Source organism: Arachis stenosperma, chromosome 2 (assembly GCF_014773155.1).
Source record: "Arachis stenosperma cultivar V10309 chromosome 2, arast.V10309.gnm1.PFL2, whole genome shotgun sequence".
Lineage (NCBI taxonomy): Eukaryota > Viridiplantae > Streptophyta > Magnoliopsida > Fabales > Fabaceae > Arachis > Arachis stenosperma.
The window spans coordinates 43,763,386-43,772,401 of NC_080378.1; the positions used below are offsets into that span (position 1 = coordinate 43,763,386).

The 9,016-nt window shown below is 41.1% G+C and overlaps 1 non-coding gene across 1 annotated transcript; it reads right to left on the reverse strand.

Moving 5' to 3' along the window:
- Window positions 1-458: 458 nt before the first annotated feature.
- On the reverse strand, window positions 459-566 carry LOC130963953 (small nucleolar RNA R71). The gene has a single exon (XR_009080068.1). It is a non-coding gene; the product is annotated as a small nucleolar RNA R71 (small nucleolar RNA).
- Between the last annotated feature and the right edge of the window lie 8,450 nt (window positions 567-9,016).

Genomic DNA, 9,016 nt, shown 5'->3' on the forward strand with positions numbered 1-9,016 from the left:
AGGCACAACTCTTTATTGAGGACCTAACAGAAATCTTCAAGGAAGAAGAAGCCATGGCAGCCGAAAACAACAACAATGCCAACAATACAAGGAAGGTGCTGGGTGACTTTACTGCACCTACTCCCGACTTCTATGGGAGAAGCATCTCTATCCCTGCCATTGGAGCAAACAACTTTGAGCTTAAGCCTCAATTAGTTTCTCTAATGCAACAGAATTGCAAGTTCCATGGACTTCCATTGGAAGATCCTCATCAGTTCTTAGCTGAATTCTTGCAAATCTGTGACACAGTCAAGACTAATGGGGTTGACCCTGAGGTCTACAGACTGATGCTATTCCCTTTTGCTGTAAGAGACAGAGCTAGAATATGGTTGGACTCTCAACCTAAAGAAAACCTGGACTCTTGGGAAAAGCTAGTCAATGCCTTCTTGGCAAAGTTCTTTCCACCTCAAAAATTGAGTAAGCTTAGAGTGGAAGTCCAAACCTTCAGACAGAAGGATGGGGAATCCCTCTATGAAGCTTGGGAAAGATACAAACAATTAATCAGAAAATGTCCTTCAGACATGCTTTCTGAATGGAGCATCATAGGTATTTTCTATGATGGTCTCTCTGAACTATCCAAGATGTCTTTGGATAGCTCTGCTGGAGGATCTCTTCATCTGAAGAAGAAGCTTATGATCCTGAGAACCCTTCAATGGAAGAGGTGAATTACATAGGAGAACCCTATGGAAACACCTATAATTCTTCATGGAAAAATCACCCAAATTTCTCATGGAAGAATCAAGAGAGACCTCAACAAGGTTTCAATAATAATAATGGTGGAAGAAACAGGTTTAGCAATAACAAGCCTTTTCCATCATCTTCTCAGCAACAGACAGAGAATGCTAAGCAGAACCCCTCTGACTTAGCAACCATGGTCTCTGATCTAATCAAAACCACTCAAAGTTTCATGACTGAAACAAGGTCCTCCATTAGGAATTTGGAGGCACAAGTGGGACAGCTGAGCAAGAAAGTTACTGAACTCCCTCCTAGTACTCTCCCAAGTAATACAGAAGAAAATCCAAAAGGAGAGTGCAAAGCCATAACCATGGCCGAATATGGAGAGGAAAGAGAGGAGGTGGACGCCACTGAGGAAGACCTCAATGGGCGTGCACCAACCTCCAATGAGTTCCCTAATGAGGAACCATGGGAATCTGAGGCTCAAAATGAGACCATAGAGATTCCATTAGATTTACTTCTGCCATTCATGAGCTTTGATGAGTATTCTTCCTCTGAAGAGGATGAGTATGTCACTGAAGAGCAAGTTGCTAAATACCTTGGAGCAATCATGAAGCTAAATGACAAGTTATTTGGAAATGAGACTTGGGAGACTGAACCTCCTTTGCTCACCAAAAAACTGGATGACTTGTCTAGGCAGGAATTACCTCAAAAGAGACAAGATCCTGGGAAGTTTTCCATACCTTGAACCATAGGCACCATGACCTTCAAGAAGGCCCTGTGTGACTTAGGGTCAAGTGTGAACCTCATGCCTCTCTCTGTAATGGAGAAGCTAGGGATCTTTGAGGTACAAGCTGCAAGAATCTCATTGGAGATGGCAGACAACTCAAGAAAACAAGCTCATGGACTTATAGAGAATGTTTTGGTAAAAGTTGAAGACCATTACATTCCTACTGATTTCATAGTCCTAGAGACTGGGAAGTGCATGGATGAATCCATCATCCTTGGCAGACCCTTCCTAGCCACAGCAAAGGCTGTGATTGATGTTGATAAAGGTGAACTAATCATTCAAGTGAATGAAGAATCCTTTGTGTTTAAGGCTCAAGGATATCCCTCTGTCACCATGGAGAAGAAGCTTGAAGAGCTTCTCTCAAATCAGAGTCAAACAGAGCCCCTACAGTCAAACTCTAAGTTTGGTGTTGAACCCCCACATTCAAACTCTAAGTTTGGTGTTGGGAGGTTCCCACATTGCTCTGATCATTTGTAAGGCTCAATGAGAGCCATCTGTCAAGCTACTGACATTAAAGAAGCGCTTGTTGGGAGGCAACCCAATGATTATATTTTATATATTTTCCTTTGTTAATTTATGTTTTTTTTGTAGGTTGATGATCATAAGAAGTCACAAAATCAATGAAAAAAGCAAAAACAAAATGAAAAACAGGAAGAAAAACAGCACACCCTGGAGGAAGATGTTGCTGGCGTTCAAACGCCAGTAAGCCTAGCAATTGGGCGTTTAACGCCCAGTCTGGCACCATTCTGGGTGTTTAACGCCAGAAAGGGGCACCAGACTGGCGTTAAACGCCAGAAAAGGGCAAGAACCTGGCGTTAAACGCCAGGAATGGGCACCAGCCCGGCGTTTAACGCCAGAAAAGGCTCAAAACGTGATTTTGAGCAACTTTTGGTGCAGGGATGACTTTTCCTTGACACCACAGGATCTGTGGACCCCACAGGACCCCACCACCACTCTCTCTCTTCTTTCCCCATTCACCAATCACCTCAATACCTCTTCCCCAAAAACCCTTCACCTATCAAATCCCATCTTTCTCTTCACCACTCACATCCATCCTTCATAAAACCCCACCTAACCTTCCATTCAAATTCAAACCACTTTCCCACCCAAACCCACCCAAAATGGCCGAACACCATCTCCCCTCTCTCCTATAAATACCCTTCTTCACTCCTTCATTTTCACACAACCTAAACACCACTTCTCCCTCTCTTTGGCCGAACACACCACCATCTCCCTCTTCCTCATTTCTTCTTCTTCTACTCTCTTCTTTCTTCTTTTGCTCGAGGACGAGCAAACCTTTTAAGTTTGGTATGGTAAAAGCGTTGCTTTTTCGTTTTTCCATAACCATTTATGGCATCCAAGGCCGGAGAAACCTCTAGAAAGAGGAAAGGGAAGGCAAAAGCTTCCACCTCCGAGTCATGGGAGATGGAGAGATTCATCTCAAGGGTGCATCAAGACCACTTCTATGAAGTTGTGGCCTTGAAGAAGGTGATCCCCGAGGTCCCCTTTTCACTCAAAAAGGGTGAATATCCGGAGATCCACCATGAGATCCGAAGAAGAGGTTGGGAAGTACTCATCAACCCCATTCAACATGTCAGAATCTTGATGGTTCAAGAGTTCTATGCCAATGCATGGATCACAAAGAACCATGATCAAGGTATGAACCCGAATCCAAAGAATTATCTTACTATGGTTCGGGGGAAATACTTGGATTTTAGTCCGGAAAGTGTAAGGTTGGCATTCAATTTGCCCATGATGCAAGGAGATGAACATCCTTACACAAGAAGGGTCAACTTTGATCAAAGGTTGGACCAAGTCCTCACAATTATATGTGAAGAGGGCGCACAATGGAAGAGAGATTCAAGAGGCAAGCCGGTTCAATTGAGAAGGCATGACCTCAAACCCATGGCTAGAGGATGGTTGGAGTTCATTCAACGCTCAATCATTCCCACTAGCAACCGGTCCGAAGTTACTCTAGACCGAGCCATCATGATTCATAGCATCATGATTGGAGAAGAAGTGGAAGTTCATGAGGTTATAGCCCAAGAACTCTATAAAGTGGCGGACAAGTCTTCCACCTTGGCAAGGCTAGCCTTTCCTCATCTCATTTGTCACCTCTGTTATTCAGTTGGAGTTGACATAGAAGGAGATACCCCCATTGATGAGGACAAGCCCATCACCAAGAAACGGATGGAGCATACAAGAGACCCCTCTCATCAAGAGATCCCTGAGATGCCTCAAGGGATGCACTTTCCTCCACAAGACTATTGGGAGCAAGTAAACACCTCCCTAGGAGAATTGAGTTCCAACATGGGACAACTAAGGGTGGAGCATCAAGAACACTCCATCATCCTCCATGAAATTAGAGAAGACCAAAGAATCATGAGGGAGGAGCAACAAAGACAAGGAAAAGACATTGAGGAGCTCAAGCACTCCATAGGATCTTCAAGAGGAAGAAAGAGCCGCCATCACTAAGGTGGACCCGTTCTTTAATTTCCTTGTTCTTTATTTTCTATTTTTCGAAAATTAATGCTTATGTTTGTCCATGTTTGTGTCTTGTGATCATTAGTGTCTTAGTGTCTATGCCTTAAAGTTATGAATGTCCTATGAATCCATCACCTTTCTTAAATGAAAACTATTTTTAATCACAAAAGAACAAGAAGTACAGGATTTCAAATTCATCTTTAAAACTAGCTTAATTAGTTTGATGTGGTGGCAATACTTTTTGTTTTCTGAATGTATGCTTGAACAGTGCATATGTCTTTTGAATTTGTGGTTCATGAATGTTAAAATTGTTGGCTCTTGAAAGAATGATGAAAAAGGAGACATGTTACTGAGGATCTAAAAAATCATAAAAATGATTCTTGAAGCAAGAAAAAGCAGTGAATACAAAAAAAAAGAAGGAAAAAAACGAAAAAAAAGGGAGAAAGAAAAAGAAAAGAAAAAGAAAGAAATAAAGTTGTGATCCAAGGCAAAAAGAGTGTGCTTAAGAACCCTGGACACCTCTAATTGGGGACTTTAGCAAAGCTGAGTCACAATCTGAAAAGGTTCACCCAATTATGTGTCTGTGGCATGTATGTATCCGGTGGTAATACTGGAGGACAGAGTGCTTTGGGCCACGGCCAAGACTCAATAAGTAGCTGTATTCAAGAATCATCATACTTAACTAGGAGAATCAATAACACTATCTGGATTCTGAGTTCCTAAAGAAGCCAATCATTCTGAATTTCAAAGGATAAAGTGAGATGCCAAAACTGTTCGGAGGCAAAAAGCTACTAGTCCCGCTCATCTAATTTGGAGCTATGTTTCATTGATAATTTGGAGTCTATAGTATATTCTCTTCTTTTTATCTTATTTGATTTTCAGTTGCTTGAGGACAAGCAACAATTTAAGTTTGGTGTTGTGATGAGCGGATAATTTATACGCTTTTTGGCATTGTTTTTAGTATGTTTTTGATATGATCTAGTTAGTTTTTATTATATTTTTATTAGTTTTTAGCTAAAATTCACTTTTCTGGACTTTACTATGAGTTTGTGTGTTTTTCTGTGATTTCAGGTATTTTCTGGCTGAAATTGAGGGACCTGAGCAAAAATCTGATTCAGAGACTCAAAAGGACAGCAGATGCTGTTGGATTCTGACCTCCCTGCACTCGAAGTGGATTTTCTGGAGCTACAGAAGCCCAATTGGCGCGCTCTCAACGGCGTTGGAAAGTAGACATCCTGGGCTTTCCAGCAATATATGATAGTCCATACTTTGCCCAAGATTTGATGGCCCAAACCGTTGTTCAAAGTCACCTCAAGAAATTCCAGCGTTAAACGCCGGAACTGGCACCTAATTGGGAGTTAAACGCCCAAACTGGCATAAAAGCTGGCGTTTAACTCCAAGGAGAGTCTCTACACGAAAAATGCTTCATTGCTCAGCCCAAGCACACACCAAGTGGGCCCGGAAGTGGATTTTTATGTCATTTACTCATCTCTGTACACCCTAGGCTACTAGTTTCCTATAAATAGGACCTTTTACTATTGTATTTTCATCTATCTTTTGATCATGTTTTGATGATTGAACCCTCATTGGGAGGCTGGCCTCACGGCCATGCCTAGACCTTGTTCTTATGTATTTTCAACGGTGGAGTTTCTACACACCATAGATTAAGGTGTGGAGCTCTGCTGTACCTCGAGTATTAATGCAATTACTATTGTTCTTCTATTCAATTCCGCTTGTTCTTTGTCCAAGATATCATTTGTTCTTCAACTTGATGAAGGTGATGATTGACACTCATCATCATTTTCACTCATGAACAAAGTGACTGACAACCACTCTTGTTCTACAAGCATACGAGGCTCTAGTGTTTATCTCTTGGATTCTTTAATCGGAATCCTCGTGGTATAGGCGAGAACTGATGGCGGCATTCAAGAGAATCCGGAAGGTCTAACCTTGTCTGTGGTATTCTGAGTAGGATTCAATGATTGAATGACTGTGACGTGCTTTAAACTCCTGAGGGCGGGGCGTTAGTGACAGACGCAAAAGAATCACTGGATTCTATTCCGGCCTGATTGAGAACCGACAGATGGATAGCCGTGCCGTGACAGGGTGCGTTGAACATTTCCAATGAGAGGATGGGAGGTAGCCACTGACAACGGTGAAACCCTTGCATAAGCTTGCCATGGAAAGGAGTAAGAAGGATTGGATGAAGACAGTAGGAAAGCAGAGAGACGGAAGGGAAGGCATCTTCATACGCTTATCTGAAGCTCTTACCAATGAATTACATAAGTATCTCTATCTTTATCTTTATGCTTTATTCATTTATCACTATACCCATTTGAGTCTGCCTGACTGAGATTTACAAGGTGACCATAGCTTGCTTCATACCAACAATCTCCGTGGGATCGACCCTTACTCACGTAAGGTATTACTTGGACGACCCAGTGCACTTGCTGGTTAGTTGTGCGAAGTTGTAGTGATCACAATTTCGCGCACCAATGATGAGTGTCACGAATCATCACATCCATCAGGTTGAAGGGCAGCAAATATCTTAGAATAAGAATAAGCATGAATTGAATAGAAAATAGTAGTACTTTGCATTAAAACTCGAGGTACAATAGAGCTCCACACCTTAATCTATGGTGTGTAGAAACTCCACCGTTGAAAATACATAAGTGATGGTCCAGGCATGGCCGAATGGCCAGCCCCCAAAATGTGATATGAATTCGAACAATAGGGAAAAGGATCACTAGTACAATAGTAAAAAGTTCTATTTATACTAAACTAGTTACTAAGGTTTACAGAAATAAGTGATTGATGCAGAAATCCACTTCTGGGGCCCACTAGGTGTGTTCTTGGGCTGAGCTTGAGCTTTACACGTGCAGAGGCTTCTCTTGGAGTTAAACGCCAAGTTATAACGTGTTTTTGGCGTTTAGCTCTGGTTTGTGACGTGTTTCTGGCGTTTTACTCCAGAATGCAGCATGGAACTAGCGTTGAACGCCAGTTTGCGTCGTCTAAACTCGAATAAAGTATGGACTATTATATATTGCTGGAAATCTCTGGATGTCTACTTTCCAACATCGTTAAGAGCACGCCATTGGGAGTTCTGTAGCTCCAAAAAATCCATCTCGAGTGCAGGGAGGTCAGAATCCAACAGCATCAGTAGTCCTTTGTCAGCCTCCTATCAGATTTTTGCTCAGGTCCCTCAATTTCAGCCAAAAAATACCTGAAATCACAGAAAAACACACAAACTCATAGTAAAGTCCAGAAATATGAATTTTTCATAAAAACTAATAAAAACATCCCTAAAAGTAGTTAGGTCCTGCTAAAAACTACCTAAAAACAATGCCAAAAAGCGTATAAATTATCCGCTCACCACAACACCAAACTTAAATTGTTGCTTGTCCCCAAGCAACTAAAAATCAAACAGGATAAAAAGAAGAGAATATACTATAAATCCCAAATTATCAATGAATATTTGTTCTAATTAGATGAGCGGGACTTGTAGCTTTTTGCTTCTGAACAGTTTTGGCATCTCACTTTTTCCTTTGAAGTTCTGAATGATTGGCATCTATAGGAATTCAGAGTTCAGATAGTGTTATTGATTCTCCTAGTTTAAGTATGGTGATTCTTGAACACAGCTACTTTTATGAGTCTTGGCCCTGGCCCTAAGCACTTTGTTTTCCAGTATTACCACCGGATACATAAATGCCACAGACACATGACTGGGTGAACCTTTTTAGATTGTTACTCAGCTTTGCTAAAGTCCCCAGTTAGAGGTGTCCAGAGCTCTTAAGCACACTCTTTTTGCTTTGGATCACAACTTTAACCAGTCATTCTCAAGCTTTTCACTTGGACCTGCATGCCACAAGCACATGGTTAGGGACAGCTTGATTTAGCCGCTTAGGCCTGGATTTTATTTTCTTAGGCCCTCCTATCCATTGATGCTCAAGCCTTGGATCCTTTTTACCCTTGCCTTTTGGTTTTAAGGGCTATTGGCCTTTTCTGCTTGCTTTTTCTTTTTCTTTTATATATATTTTTTTGCCATTTTTTTTTGCAAGCTTTGTTCTTCACTGCTTTTTCTTGCTTCAAGAATCAATTTTATGATTTTTCAGATTATCAATAGCATTTCTCTTTGTTCATCATTCTTTCAAGAGCCAGCAGTTTTAACATTCATAAACAACAAGATCAAAAATATGCACTGTTCAAGCATTCATTCAGAGAACAAAAAATATTGTCACCACATCAATATAATTAAACTAAATTCAAGGATAAATTCGAAACTCATGTACTTCTTGTTCTTTTGTATTAGAAATATTTTTCATTTAAGAAAGGTGAAGGATTCATGGAATTATTCATAGCTTTAAGACATAGTTACTAAATACTAATGATCATGTAGTAAGGACTCAAAACATAGACAAACATGTAGCATAAAATCAAGAAATAGAGATGTAAGAACAAGGAAGTTAAGGAATGAGTCCACCTTTGTGATGGTGGCGCCTCCTCCTTGAAGGACCAATGGCGTCCTTGAGCTCCTCTATGTCTCTTCCTTGCCTCTGTTGCTTGATCCCTAGTGATTTTAGTGCTCCTATCCTTAGTTGCTCCCAATAATTGTGTGGAGGAAAATGTATCCCCTGAGGTATCTCAGGGATTTCTTGATGGGGGAATTCCTCATGCTCTTGTTGAGGTCCATGAGTGGGCTCTCTTGATGTGCAATCAAATGCTCTACTACTGAGCTATGGACCCTTAAGATGAATCTCTCCATCTCCCATGACTCAGTGGTGGAAGCTTTTGTCTTCCCTTTCCTCTTTCTAGAGGTTTCTCCGGTCTTAGGTGCCATAAATGGTTATGGAAAAACAAAAAAGCTATGCTTTTACCACACCAAACTTAGAATGTTACTCGCCCTCGAGCAAAAAAAGAAAGAATAGAAGAAGAAGAAGATATAGAGGAGAGGGAGAGATGTGTGGGTTTCGGCCAAGGGGGAGAAGAGAATGTAGTGTTTAGGTGGGAAAGAGATTTTGAATTTGAAGG